Raw genomic sequence first — 15512 nt, forward strand, 5'->3', positions numbered from 1 at the left:
TTGTTTATTTCCAGCATACTGGGCCCTTAAGATGTATGCATTGAATGAATAAAGAAATTGGTCAATTAAAAAGAAGCAGTCGATGTGAATTTAATGTTACATGGGAAACTGAGAACAAAAACATTTGGGGTTGGGTCTAATTCTTTGTTAAGGATTAGTCAGCGGGGGGGGCGGGGGGGGGGGGTTTCAATTCCTGCCAGTTGACTTCATATTGACTAAACTGTGTGTGTGAGCGTAATCTGTGAGTATGTGTCAGGGGAGTGAAGAGGGGGGGATTTACAGGGAGAACAGACAGACTCCGTGAGTTCACATGAGTCAAGGAGATAAAGATATGTGTGGTATGTGATCACTTCCCATGCCAAAATCTCTGGCCCTGACAACCGCCTTTCACCTTTTATCCAGACGTTCCCCTCCTCTTCTTCGCTCCCCTAGCCTTGACAAGGACCTCTCAGGCAGGGATAATAGAATTAACAGCCCCCTGAGACCATCCATCGCGACCCCCCCTGAGCCGTAACCCGCTGACCCCCTGAGGAGTGAAGGGTAGCTGGGATGATTCTCTCCTCCTACCACCCTGACCTCCAAGGGTCTTGTTTTGTTCTGGCTGCTCTGGCAACAAATCCCCAAAAGCCTAATTTAACCCTGTGATGTTGCTCACTGGTCGTTTCTTAAAGTTACTGAAGCATCACCTCCCCTTCTCGGCTGCATTCTTCTGACCAAAGTGAAAACAACCTTACCATCCTAAGGGCGCTTTCAAGCCTCACATGTTTGGTTTGATTGAAACAAACTGAAGTTCGTTTCCACCTTTGCTGCGGTTCATTTGCACATGGTGAGAACACAGCAATCACACTCGGGTACTTTACCAAAGTGGACCAAACAAGCGTACCGAGAGACCTTGTTAAAGAGGTGGTCTCACTACGCTTCCAAACCAACTCTGATGTGGTGTGTTTGTGGTGAAAACATGATCAGACCCAACTGCAGGAACGATCCCCTATTGCCAGCTACTCTATGCATTATTACAGGATGAGGAAGACAATCTACTTCATGTAGTTTCTTTTAAAAAAAGTTCAGGAACACATCTGACCAATGAGTGAAGAGAACGTTCTCACATGGCTTATGCCGCTGCATTTTGGTTTCCTTCGGACCAGAAGAAACTTAGGTGTGAAAGAGAACCGAACCAGTTAAAAAAAGAATCACAGTTTCATTCTGGCATTTTTTGCGAACTATGTAAGGGAACTTAAAACCGGCGACTATCAGGTGTGAAACCGCCCTCACATCCATCCCTCACCGCTTCCTCCACCTTCTCCATTACATACATCCTTCTCTGCTGTCGGCAGCGCAAGACAGGCGGAGAGAAAAGAAAGGCATCATCACTAAAAATAGAAAACATCTCAAGTGCCTGAAATCATTCTGATAGTCTTTCATGAAGGCGCGAGGCATTTCCTTCCACGTTCAAAAATAAACTCCTACAGTGTTGCAGGGAGCTGTTATAGGGTCAACCAGGGGCCAAGTTACACCGCATCCTGAAGCTGTAAAACCATTCAATGATGCACAAACGCTTAAGGCGTAACACTACAGGCAAAATAACTAAGCATTAACAGTTTAGCATTAACTACTCATTAACTAACTATTAATAGCTTTAACTAAGGATTAACTAACTGTTATTAATGTACCCTTATTGTAAAGTGTTACCAAATTTGCATATTTATAAAAAAGCTTTTCCGACAAAATTGTAATACAAAAAATAATATGTAAGTAGTCAACTAGCAAACTTCCATGATGATATAGATACGTAAAAATGTTACCCTATTCACCTGCATCTTGCCATAAAAGCAAGCTAACTGCTTCCGACAGAAACAGTTACACTAAGTGCTTGTGAGTTTACCCTCCACATGGCACCAAGAGCAGAACCGACAGAAGTAAAGGGTTCCAAGGTATCTCGCTAACAAGATTGAGAAGAGGGTTGTGTGTGACGGGCAAAATAATCCCGTTATGATAAGTCTGTTAATAACGCTGGCTCTGTATCCAAGAGAGGAAGCCAATTATTCCACAGCAGCAGATCGGCTCCTATTGCAATCACTGTTGTGGAAACTCTGCTGGGCTAAGGGCAAAGTTAAAAAAGCGAAAACAAGGAAGAAGAGAAGAAAAGAAAGTGGGTTGAGGCTCGAGAACACAATGGCTACAGGCTAAAGCTTGGTGGGGGTGGATGGGTGAAGGGCCGGGGGGTTTAAGGGGAATTCCAAAACCAGGTATATAGTCCAAGAGAGAGACTTGAGCTCTAGGGAACACTGGGCATCTTTAATCATGTTAGGCCATTATTTAGCCAACACACCAACACCAGAATCTAAGCACCTTAAGATCTCTTAGCAGGGAAATTAAATGGGAAGGCAGACTTAATTTCTTAATCTAACCATCTCCTCAATCGCAAACAAACATGTATTATTTCCTCTCTTTTGTCAACTTCCGTCCACATTTCTGCTTGCACATGTTGTCACCATTTAAGACGCTCGCTGGTGTAATAGGTCAACCAGGGAAGGTTCCAATACTAACAAACTGAGAGCGTCCAAAAGGGGGCATATAAGTCGGACAATAAATCCATCCCCACGTCTGTGCTTCTATTTTGGGACAAGGAAATAGCTCGACTTAACTGTGCATGAAAACATACTGTTTGATGAGGTAGAACCAAAACACTATATGGTCGCAGCCGTTAAACCAAAACTCCATCACTACAATTGGCTCTTATCATGTTTTTTTGTCACTATAAAAACATTGACCAGCGCAGACAGGTAAAGTCATCCTGACGAACAACCGTGTTCCACCCACTTCCTTCCACTCTCATCCCTATTTCCTTTCCTAAACTATTTTCACCCGATATCCTTTTCCTCTCTCTCTTCCTCACGTCCTGTGCTGGATTGTTGCTCCATTGCTCTGCTGTCACTCCCCCCTTCCCCCTCCTTGACTATATGACTCCCTGATCACTGGTCCATGAAGCTAGAATTTTTCATCTGAGCCTTTCTTTAACAGAAGCTCCACAGCGTGACTAACTTCATGTGAAGACGAGAGCAACAGGTGGAAAGTATAATATGGTCAGGTCGGAGCAGACACTATATATGTATGGGTACGAGGGCAAAAGTATCAGAAAAACAAGGATCAAAAAAGGCCTTTGTATATTATTCTTTCTTCTTTGAGTGGTTGTTGCATCGCCCAGTAGAGTTTCACAGATCACAAAAATAAGGCAGGGTGTTGAGAGAGTAAACGGTCAAGACAAGAGTTTGTTTTGGAAAGTACCAGTGACTTCACACTATAAGAAGTTGAACTAGGGAGAAATCTAGTTTGGTTAACTGAAGCTACTTAGAAAAAGTAGTTCACATTGACTATGTACATGTTATTCTACAAATTCGAATACAATATAATATAAAAATGTCACATGCATGCAAACGATACCACTGAGTTTGTTGCAGAAACTAAGAAGTGCCAATTTGTGTTCCAAATATGAATGTAGTAGAACTACCAGCAATCAACTGCAAAGTGTAGTTAAACTACTAGTTTAATGTAGGTCACTCCTCATCAACACTGTGTATACGGAGCCTGGGTGGCCGAGATTAATCCTGAGATCCAAGTGGATGGAGAGAATGAGAGACGGAGGACGAGAGAAAAATCAACAGGCAAGGTGAGTCATAATAATCCTTGACGGCTCGGAACAAAAGAGAAAATCCACAAGTACAGGCAAGGCAGCACACACACACACACACACACACACACACACACACACACACACACACACACACACACACACACACACACACACACACACACACACACACACACACACACACACACACACACACACACACACACACACACACACACACACACACACACACACACACACACACACACACACACACACACACACACACACACACACACACACACACACACACACACCTCAGCGGGGCAATCAGTCTTCACCTAATCTACTCTCCCATTTATTTGTCACGCATCTACTCACTGAAACTCCACAATAAAAACTTCAAACGGAGCAAGAAAATGGTATTGGGATGAAGTCAGCCGACTCCGCTGTAAAATGAGAGAAGCTTTTTAATGTCTTGCCAAAAGGACCTGAGGTTATAATATGCCTCCATTCCTTCACAATGACTGTCTGTCTGAGTGGTAGCTCACTGTCACCTACCCCCACATGGCTCGGCTTAAAGATTCTCGCAGCGTGTGTGTGTGTGTGTGTGTGTGTGTGTGTGTGTGTGTGTGTGTGTGTGTGTGTGTGTGTGTGTGTGTGTGTGTGTGTGTGTGTGCGTGCGTGCGTGTGTCTGTGTGTGTGTTTGTGAGAGAGAGAGCGAGTTTGAGTTTGCTGTATGCATGCAAATCTACTCAGTCCTCATTAACCCACCATCCTAGTGCCAAGTCTCTTTTCACTCAAGCCACGGGAGACATTGTCCTCTTTGGCACGGTAACACGGTTGACACATTGTAGCTTCACAAAAGTTGTGAGTTCTTGCAGTAAAGTTTTCTTTTAAAGTGGGTCTCTCGGCAGGAGGAGTAATTGGCAACAGGTCCTTCTGCAGTCCAGTTTTTTTTTTCTTTTTCTTTTTTTCTCTCTACCAACTTGTTGCAGACTTTAGCTTCTACCTCTGTTTGGAAGCGTTGCAATGGTAACGGAGGCCCACATTTTTCAGATAGGGTGCCGGGAAAGAGTGGAAAAAAGGAAGGAAGGAAGAAAGAGAAAGAGTGAGTGAATAGGTGAATGAGTGAGAGGGTATTTTGTGTGTGTGTGTGTGTGTGTGTGTATGTGTGTGTGTGTGTGTGTGTGTGTGACACAGTCTGACAGCGGACATATTGGATGATCTTTAGCATCTCAAAGCATCTGGCCTCAATTCAGACGTGAGGGTCTGCAAGAGAGAGGGGTGATAGGGGCCTGGGTATGTTTTTCTCCCCCTCTATCCATCAAACACACACGCACGCACGCACGCGCGCGCACACACACACACACACACACACACACACACACACACACACACACACACACACACACACACACACACACACACACACACACACACACACACACACACACACACACACACACACACACACACACACACACACACACACACACACACACACACACACACACACACACACACACACACACACAAATGCAGAGAAAGTCCCTGTGGGGGTTGACAGAGAGAGTAGCCAGCGATTAAGTGGGACGACATGAAAGTAGCGACACAGCCTTGTGAAAACACTATGGACAGTCGAGGACGCATACTGTCAATCACATCAAACTTGTTTATTGGTCCAGTTTGGAATTTGTTTTCCTGTACCAACACTAAAGCAAGATGTCATGATGTTTTTGAACTTCAGCCAGTAAGCTTCGCTAAGCATGATACATGAAAACAGCTAGCCTGACTTTGTCCAAAGTTTATAAAACCCAACTAGCAGCTCCTCAAAAGCTCAATAAATGACATGTTATATTGTTTTGCTTAATTCGTACAAAAACAAATAAATACAAAATCATTTGTGGAAAGTGCAAGTTGTGATTTAATCAACAATTTCTTGGCCCGGGAGCAGTGGCTTCCTGGAATATCCATTAACAAGTTCTCAGTAACTAAAAGACTATTCTTTAAAAAAGTACCTGATGGAATAACAAGCACTATATAAGGTTGGAATCTGACCTGACATTTTCATACAATAGCTTTCGGTACTTGCTATATGGGCACATTTCAGCATTGAGTTTCCATTCCCATGGCTCAAACAGCACTGTAGCAGAAGAGTGCTGGGTCTACAGTGGGCTGACACAGGAGGAAACTGCGGGTAACAGTGTATGTGAGAAAGGGGGGAAGATGGCTGACATTCCTGGTTCGCTCCGAATATTGGATTTTCCAGTTGGTTTTCCAGCCACTGACAAGTTCTCCAGCGGCGGTCAGTGGCCAGACCCGCAGACACTGGAAATACCACGAATGCCAGTGGTAGAGACACGGGGATTAGTCTGCCCAGTGAGCGGACTACTGTGTGCTAAGATCGATGACCAGTTCAGCGTTAAAGCTGTAATGCGTAACTTTTTCATATAAATGAATGTCGGCTACACTCACAACGAATTGGCACAAAGTTGATTAAGCCCATCTCAGCTCAGCAAAACTCGGAATTTTTCAGTATGGCAGCGTTTACAAATTGTTGTCGCCCCCCCCCCCCCCCCCCCCCCCCCCCCCCGACACTGGTGCAGGACCTCAGAAAAATCCCAAGAAGCGCCCAAGAAATGTTTCAGTTGTTGATTCTACTGCTAAGAAAATACCTGGAAGTACAGCAGAAGTACAATAACTAGTACAATCATTTGGGGGAAAGCCTTGATCTCCAATCAGTGCAGGAGAAGGTCATTTTATTCAGTATGTCAATATTTACCACAGTAATTTTAGGAAATTGCAGGTGTTCAGGGTCCTTCTGACTTTCTCATTGTCCCGTATGGACCAGTCCAGAAGAGTAAAGTTTTCCCTCCTAAAAGTCCCTTCCTTCCCCCCCTGCTGGGCCATTGTTTCAGCTCAAAAGAGGCCAAAGAGCAGAGAGAGAAGGGGGCCTGCTATCTCACACAACACTTTGACTGACAATGTGAGTGGGAAGAGGGGGTGTAGCAGTTACACTAGTGAGCCTTTAGCCCCTTTTACACAGCCAGTGAAAGCCGGGAATATGCCGGCCTTTCGGCCCTCCCCCCAGCTGTGTAAATGCGACAGTTGCGGAACGAGGGAAGAAAGGTGCGAGTGATCGTTCCGGGAATTTTACTACCTCGGGGGGTAGTAAGATTCCCGACACGATCAGTTCCGCCTCTCTGTTTAAATGCTCCAGCTTGTTGTTGCGGAACAGGGGGGCGTTCCATAGTCTACGTTCTAAACATGCGACCATGTTAGCAGGTGAAGGACGTGTGTTTAACATTAACCACGGCGGCCTGATGTCCCGTAAAAATCACCAAATAAAAGGAACGGTGTATAATCTAGCTGATCATAAGGTCCGTTGCTCAATCCAAACCCCCGCGCTTCATTTTGCAGAGTGTATGAGTCTATTTCTGCCCAGGAGAAGTTGTACAATGGAAAGCTAGGCTAGGCTAAGTAAGGGATAAAGTATAGCGAACGGGTCACTTGCTAGAAATAAAGACCGACAAGCTGAAGCAGGAGCCCGACGCGCAGCGGAGGGCTCTTCTTCAGCTTGAAGGTCGACCTAGTAACGGGGGAATAGTCTGCTCGCCCCGCTAGACTGTCTGCTTCAGCTGACTGAAGGCTCCGGCTCAGCTGTTAGCCACAGAGCTACTGCTAACACATTCCGCCGCCGCTATTATTATCCTAAGTCTGAGCGTATATCCACACTTTATTTCTGTCTACAGTAACGTGACTTCACACACTGTGTGTATGTGTATGTGTATGTCTGATTGGCAGATCGCTGCCCTCACAAAGAGACTCGCTCACAACCAACCTGTCACACACACACACACACACACACACACACAGAGGTGAAGCGGTCGGATTGATTTAGTCAGTTTGGTTAACTGTCCCAGTGATGTTGGACTCAGTGCGTAGCGAGATCAACTGGCACATCGTGGGGACAGTAAAATACGGCCCTCTTACTGCAAGCTCCAGCACTTCTGCTCTCAATTCACCGGCCATTGTTGTTGTTGTAAAGCAGCTGACCGGCGCGGCGCTAAATGTTTACGTCACACCTGACGCTGTTTACAAGCACCTCTTTCATTCCGGAGCGCTGTGTAAAAGGGACTACTGATGCGCCAGCAGGCCGGCGTTGCTTGGTTCTGTGTAAATAACACAGAAGCAAGCAAAGCCGGCATATTGGAGTGATGTTGTTCCGTAAATATGCCGCAATCTCTGTGTAAAAGGGGCTTTTGATTGTAGGAGGAGAGCACGGTTTGCTTGCTACCAGCAGACTTCTTCAGTGAGGGAAAAGTAGGTCACGGTATCTGAATTCTGAAAATGTGTGAAATCATCACTGATCATAGCTGAGAGCAGGATAAAAACCACAAACAGACACAGGCACACGCACAGACAGACGCACACACACACACACACACACACACACACACACACACACACACACACACACACACACACACACACACACACACACACACACACACACACACACACACACACACACACACACACACACACACACACACACACACACACACACACACACACACACACACACACACACACACACACACACACACAATACTACTAAATACAGCCAGGCAAATGAGTTCCACAGCAGCCGCCCGTTACATAAGCAGCGACGCCTCACTCTAACTGTGCCAGCCTCCAATGTATAATTCACACACACACTCATCTGAGAAGCAAAACATCTGACATGGCAAAGAAGCACATGTGCCCACGTAGTCAGACACACTGTCCGTGCCGCTGTAAACTAGAGAAAGGAGGAGGGGGACGGAAAACACTCATTCAGCAAACTGAACGAGAGCCAGGCCGACTTCTAATCTCTGTCTGTCTCTCTTGGTCTTCCTGTGTGTCTCTCTCCCTCTGTCTGTCTGTCTGTCTGTCTGTCTCTCTCTCTCTCTCTCTCTCTCTCTCTCTCTCTGTCTGTCTGTCTGTCTGTCTGTCTCCCTCCTTCAGAACACTTCTCTACAAGAGGCTTTACATAAATACCTGGCATGACATTTAGCTCCACAGGATCAATAGAAAATACCAGAGCTGCGGATATAGTAGGTTGTATCTAATCTGAATCCAGATTTGAATCCTTTTGGGGTTGTTTGTTTTGCCGAGGGAACAAAGACATCTTAGTTAAAGGTGGAGTCAGCGATTCTGGAGAACGCTTGTTGTCAAAATGACTTTTTGTCCCAAATCAGTGAATATCTCCTCAGCATCCGCTACCTGTGTGTACTGTGTGTGTGCGCTTAAAAGGAAATCCAGTGTTAATACACAGCCTAGGCTCTGTAAACGAGGGTCCCACTGTTGCTAACAACATGTAAGTTTAGAGAGCCTAGACTGTGTATTAACACTGGATTTTTTTTCAGCACACAAACAGTATGGACAGGTAGCGGATCTTGAGGAGATATTCACTGATTTCAACAAAAAGTCATTAGGACAAAGGTCCAGAAAAAGGTCTCAGCCTTTTATTAGGGGATTTACTATTACTTCATACTTACACCATACACATACACACACGCACACGCGCACACACACACACACACACACACACACACACACACACACACACACACACACACACACACACACACACACACACACACACACACACACACACACACACACACACACACACACACAGGAAGCATGAGTCAACACGTCTGGAAAGGGTTACATCTGTAACCTGTGACACGTGACACACACACACATTTACCTCATTTGTTTTGTTCGGAGCGGATGAGGTAACCCATCTCTCCTCCGTCCACACTCTCACTCCCCTACAGTTGAACTTTACGTCAGCGTTTGATGTATCGACACCTGCCTGTTAGTTCACGGCCGCTATGTTCTAGAATAAAAAAACGTCAGTCCTTCTCACTCCTGCCAAAATCCAGTCTGGATAATTATAGTCTTCTGCTCCCAACGTGAAAACCTCAACATAGCACGCTCAACCAGACAGCTACTACAAAAAGAGTTGGGTGAATGGATGGCCCTGTAACCGCCTTGACTATAAACATATCTTCTGCTGACACATCACTCTTTCTTAGGGCCCATAACAAAACTTGATGAGGAACTACAATATGTGGCCCGGGGCACACAGCAAGACTTGTAATTAAGAAGGGGAAGACAGAAGACTAACAACAGCGGCCCCCTGTCTATGCTTCGTCATCAAAAGATATACACAAAGATTCCCTTTTAAGTTTTCTGCATTAAGACAAGTTTTTGCACGGGTCAAACTTCTAAGTCGCAGCCTAATTGTCTGGCGGAGCGAAACGTGCTGCCTCATGATCTTTTCTCTTATCTTCAGTGTGTGTGTGTGTGTGTGTGTGTGTGTGTGTGTGTGTGTGTGTGTGTGTGTGTGTGTGCGCAGACAGATTGAATAACACCTTCCTCCCCCCTCTTCTTGCCCCAGGCCAAGTGTCCAGAGGGTGAGACAGCTTTTCCTAAAGCCTAAAATTTCAAATCAATACCCCCAACAGTCTGTAATGAGCAGATTACCCAGGGCCAGGATTAGAAAAAAAAACCTGGCCTAACACACACACACACACACACACACACACACACACACACACACACACACACACACACACACACACACACACACACACACACACACACACACACACACACACACACACACACACACACACACACACACCTCAACAATTGTCTTCTCCAGGTTCTTTTTAGAGGGGCAACTTTAGAAAACTATCTCGAAGCCGATGCCAGCCATCTGACTGAATCCTCCATCTACCTTCAACATCTGAGCTGCAACCAACTTTTGCAGGGATTCTTTATATATATAAATTCACATTATCTGGCCCATTCGGATCACAGTTTTTCCACATTTTTAGAAGTCCACTCCTCACCAACTTTTTTGGCCTTCCCTGGCATTCCTAAACTACTTTCCAATCCCGTTAGAATCAGTGTTTCCATGTGAATGGGCCTGTCGTGCCAAGCCAACTTTTGTCTCAAACTCTTTCCATTACACACCTTCTATTATTGGCATATCTGACACCCTCTTTAAGTGGTTTCACACCAACTTAATCTGATCATGAATACAAAGATCCCTCAATGCAAAAACTAACTTGTGCTAAAAGAAGCCAAGCTGGGCTAAAAAGCATGGTAAAAGAGAGAGTTTGAGGGAGGAGAATTGAAATCACACACACACACTGACACAGACGCATGCACACAACAACACACACTCTCTCTCTCTCTTACTCACCCCATTTAGAGCCCTGCATCGCTGCCTCCACTTGTCTCCGTACGTCTTGGAAAAATAAGGAAAAAAAGTCCCTTAGTCTCAGATTCTTGCCTTCTCTACTAAGCTCCAGTGTCCTGCCGTTGACCAGGGCTTCATATCCCCACACGAGGACACTTTCAAATGGAAGGAAGCCCCCTAATGTTCCCCTGTCCAGTCCCTCTCCCCTTCTCACTTCACTCCACTGTTCCTCTCCTCGGCTTTCCTTCCCCGCTGTCTGCCTTAGCACCGCCTCATTCCTAACCCGCCCCTCTCCCTCACTTTTGTCTGCCAGCTCCCCTGCCTCTAGTTTCCCTCTCTTAGCACTCACACACACACACACACACACACACACACACACACACACACACACACACACACACACACACACACACACACACACACACACACACACACACACACACACACACACACACACACACACACACACACACACACACACACACACACACACACACACACACACACACACACACACACACACACTCTTGTAATTCTATCTTTGTGAGGACTTTCATTGACACAACACATTCCCCCTAACTTAACAATCAGAACTAAATGCCTTATCCTAACCCTCACACTATAACCCTAACCTAAACTTAATTCTTCAAACCAAATCTTAAGCCTCAACAGCCCTTTGAAGAAGTGAGGACCAGGCAAAATGTCCTCACTCTCCAAAAATGTCCTCACTCCGATGGTTAAAAGCTACTGTCCTCACAAAGATTCACACACATGCAGACGCGCACACGCACATGCACACACACACACACACACAACTCTCCTCCCCCTTCTCTTTTTAGCCCGGGCTTCATCCATCCCCTTCTCTTTCACACATATTCTCTGCATCAACACAATCCTGCGTCAGATTGAACCTTTTTGGGAATGTTACCCAGCACTACTTATCTTTGGTGGGACGGTGGGAGAGCAGGATGGGCCCACAGGCATCAGGGGGGGGGGGGACATATCCTCCCCTTATACCCCAATGTCTTATGATCAAATGTCCTTTGCTGCCTAATAACGGCGCAGTAACACCCGGTTGGATAATAATCAAACAACATCGACTATACATCAAGAGCTGCAGCCTCTACAGAGGGTGGGACAGGACGGGGCGGGTCAATTCATTCAGATGGGGAGAGAATTACATAACGTGGTTCTGCTCATCTTTGCAACACTCCATGGTTTTTCGTGAACGTGTGTGTGCAGTGAGAAAGGTATTTTGTTGCTATAATACGCCAGGCAAAAAGAGATGATTTGCAGCATCAATAATCTGTTGATTGTTTCTATTATTTGTTTAATCTGGTGCAGTGGTTATCAGGGTATTTTGGCTCGTGATGAACCCTTCAGATGACAAAATTTGTTCAGGAAGCGAAGTGAGAGAGAGAGACCGCAGGATGCATTGCAATGAGGATGTTCCGCTCCGTCTGCCGTTATTACTTTTAAGATCCTGGGAAATCATACCCATGCAAAGACATTAATAATAACTTTACAAAAATGAGGGTTGTTTTCAATGTTGGTGACCAGAATTAATCGCTATCATCAGATCACAATGGTCATGACAAAATATCCAATTTTGCTCACAATTCAATCATCCTCAATAGCTTTACATTGTGTTTAGTGCTAGTTAGAAAATGTGCGCACGCTAACACGTTAAACTAATAGATGACTTGATATACCTTTCCACTATACATCAGCATGTTAGCATTGTCATTTTGTCATTGTAAAAGTGTGTGTTAGCGCCTGTCCAAAGGTGCCCCTAGAATCAACACAAACTGAAAGCTGCCCATAGCTACTTTAAATACAGCCTGACAGAGCTTCTGGAATGGCTGTCAACGATTATTCAGTAAGGCAATAAGAACCAGTTAAATTGTTCTACTGATTTGTCATCTGATTAATTCCCTAATTGTTAAAGCATTAAGATGTCTATAAATCACACACACTGCTCTGCTGAGTGGTACACAACACCAGCCCCTCTGGTCTAGGTTTATTGTTGTGTGCTTCCATGGAAAACTAGTAGGAGGGCTGAGTAATGCTGGAGGAGAAAAGTTTGTGTGTGTGTGTGTGTGTGTGTGTGTGTGTGTGTGTGTGTGTGTGTGTGTGTGTGTGTGTGTGTGTGTGTGTGTGTGTGTGTGTGTGTGTGTGAACTGGAACTTCCCTGTATCTCCCTCTGAGTCCCACGGTGGTATAACAAGTGAGAATAGCAAAGTTCACTTTTGCTCTCTGACTTGGCACTTTACTGCCATTAACACAGCTCTCCGTCTCCATGCTGAAAATACTACACCAGAAAGCTTTTCAGTCGACAGTCAGTCAGTGTGTGTGTGTGTGTGTGTGTGTGTGTGTGTGTGTGTGTGTGTGTGTGTGTTTGTGTGTGTGTGTGTGTGCGTGTGCGTGTGTGCGTGAGTCAGCAACAGTTTCTGGTTCAGCCTCCCAACAGTAATGATAAGTCACAAACTTGAGTGAGTGTTATAAATTCAGTGTAACATGTGAGACCACTATATGAGTCAGCACAGAGCGAGAGTCTGAATGTGACGTAGCAGGATGAGTAGTTGAGACTTGTATATTAAACCTCCTACAAGGAACTTTTAAATGTTTATGAAACAGTCTCATTTTTCCTCTAATTTCCTCTGACCAAAACAATGCTATTCTTATATAGTTATTATTAATGTCTTCACTACAGTCTGATTTCCCAGTAACTTTTAACAAAATGATTTACAGCAGGCAGAGCGGAATATCCTTTGTTTATGAACGATATACTCAATCAAATTTTACTTTGCTTCATCATCCATCATCATAAAACCATTATTAATCTGACATATTCACTAATAATAAATACATTAACTAATTGTATTGCACTCTCCTTTCCATTCACTTCCTAAACAAATGCACGTGCCACCGGCATGCCCTTAGGCACTGGTGTCGTAAAAAACACTACCGCATTTGTCCAAAGGTGCCGCTAGAATCAACAAAAACCTGAAGAATCCTCATATAGCTACTTTAACTTGTAACTTGTATACTGGCTCCTTTGTATCCTGAAAGTGACCTTCCCGGGGCAGGCGGTGTGCATCACAGTGGGACAGCTAATGAAGGAAGGGGACAGCTGGGGCCGGACTAGAGCGGGGGCAGAGGAGAGACCGCAGATCTGTAACAGAGCTGCTGGAAAGAAGAGAGGAAGACAGCTGCTGCCATTAGGACCACACACTATTATCACCCCACACATCTCTCCAATGCGCTGCCCTTTACCGGGGACCCCTACGCCGATAGAAAGGATAAGGAGCTCACCGGCGAAAAACCAATCAAAACAAAAAAACAGATTCACAAAAACTGAGTTCAAAGGGGGGTAATGCTATTGTGTTTTTTAAAAAGGCGAGGTTAGGGAAAATTGGATTTCTGGCAGAAGTAAACAGACGAACACACCTTCCCATCTTTGCTGTCACCCGCTTGGCGTATGGAACAACACACAAATTCCCGACCCCCCTTGACCTCCCTCCCTCCTCCCCCCTGTGTCACACACTCCAACGTGACATCCATCTCCCAACCTGATCCCTAACCGGACACTTCAAAGACCTAAGGCCAAGACCCCCACTACCATAAATGTGAGTGCCCCCCGTATGGGTGTGCCCCGTTTCTGTGTATGTGTGTGTGTGTGTGCGTGTGTGTGTGTGTGTGTGTGTTTGACAAAATGACCACAGCAGGTCACTCCAAAGTAGAGCCCACACTAAGAAGACATTGATCATTGTCCCCGAAAGACAGCAGGGGTAAAGTGAACAACACGGAAAGTCAGAGAGAAGAGAGAGAGAGAGAGAGAGAGAGAGAGAGAGAGAGAGAGAGAGAGAGAGAGAGAGAAAAAGAACAAGAGAGGTAGGAGGAGTAGGATGCCTGAGTCAGCATATATTGAAGGTCAGCATCGTCAGACAAGGGTTTTGTCTGCAGTGTGTGTGTGTGTGTGTGTGTTACCTCAGAGTGTGGCCCAGTTTGCTCCTCCTGGAGGTCTGGGGGAGACGGGGGAATGGCAGAAATGTCTCATCCCAGGACCGAGCTCCTTTGTGGGCCTCGACTCCTACACTCTGACCTGGAGGGGAAACACAATGATGATGTTAACGTATTGACTCTAAATTACACTAATGTTTGCAGCAGTATGTGACATTTGCAATAAAAAAAAAAACGTTTTGGCCACTTGGGGGCAGGGGGAACAAGTTGCAACCAAACTTTTGAACACAATCGTAGCAGCGGATAGCATAATAATTTTTCAATTTTTTATGACATGAAAGCCAATAATAACGTAATCACATTTCTGAACCACTGACGTTATAATTTTTTGCCCATAATACAGCTTTTTGCAACTGACACATTTAGAAATGTATTTGAAACCATAGTTCATTGTTTAAGCTGCCCCCCAAACAAGCATGATGCAGACATAGGATACAGTGCAGCCAAAAATGGCAGGTATCTAATGATGTGTGTAAAAACACTAACTCCGCAGTAGAAACACACAGTATATGAATTTGAGATTGGGGGTTTGCCTGTGCTTGCGGCTTCTAAATGACATTACAAAGTGTGCAGATCCAAACAGCAACTTCACTG

The 15512-nt window shown here is 45.1% G+C and overlaps 1 protein-coding gene across 2 annotated transcripts in view; it reads right to left on the minus strand.

The window, feature by feature from the left end:
* LOC307257811 (leucine zipper putative tumor suppressor 2 homolog) overlaps positions 1-15512 on the minus strand; it is a 48592-nt gene that overhangs the window by 12260 nt on the left and 20820 nt on the right. Inside the window, exon 2 of one of the 2 annotated variants that reach the window (XM_080037151.1) lies at positions 14886-15000. The gene's annotated coding sequence lies outside the window, so the exon portion shown is untranslated. Of the gene's footprint in view, positions 1-10898; positions 11097-14885; positions 15001-15512 lie in introns of those variants that run through there. The other variant, XM_080037150.1, reaches the window with a different exon arrangement.

Source organism: Ammodytes marinus, assembly GCF_949987685.1.
Source record: "Ammodytes marinus genome assembly, chromosome: 11".
Taxonomy (NCBI): domain Eukaryota; kingdom Metazoa; phylum Chordata; class Actinopteri; order Uranoscopiformes; family Ammodytidae; genus Ammodytes; species Ammodytes marinus.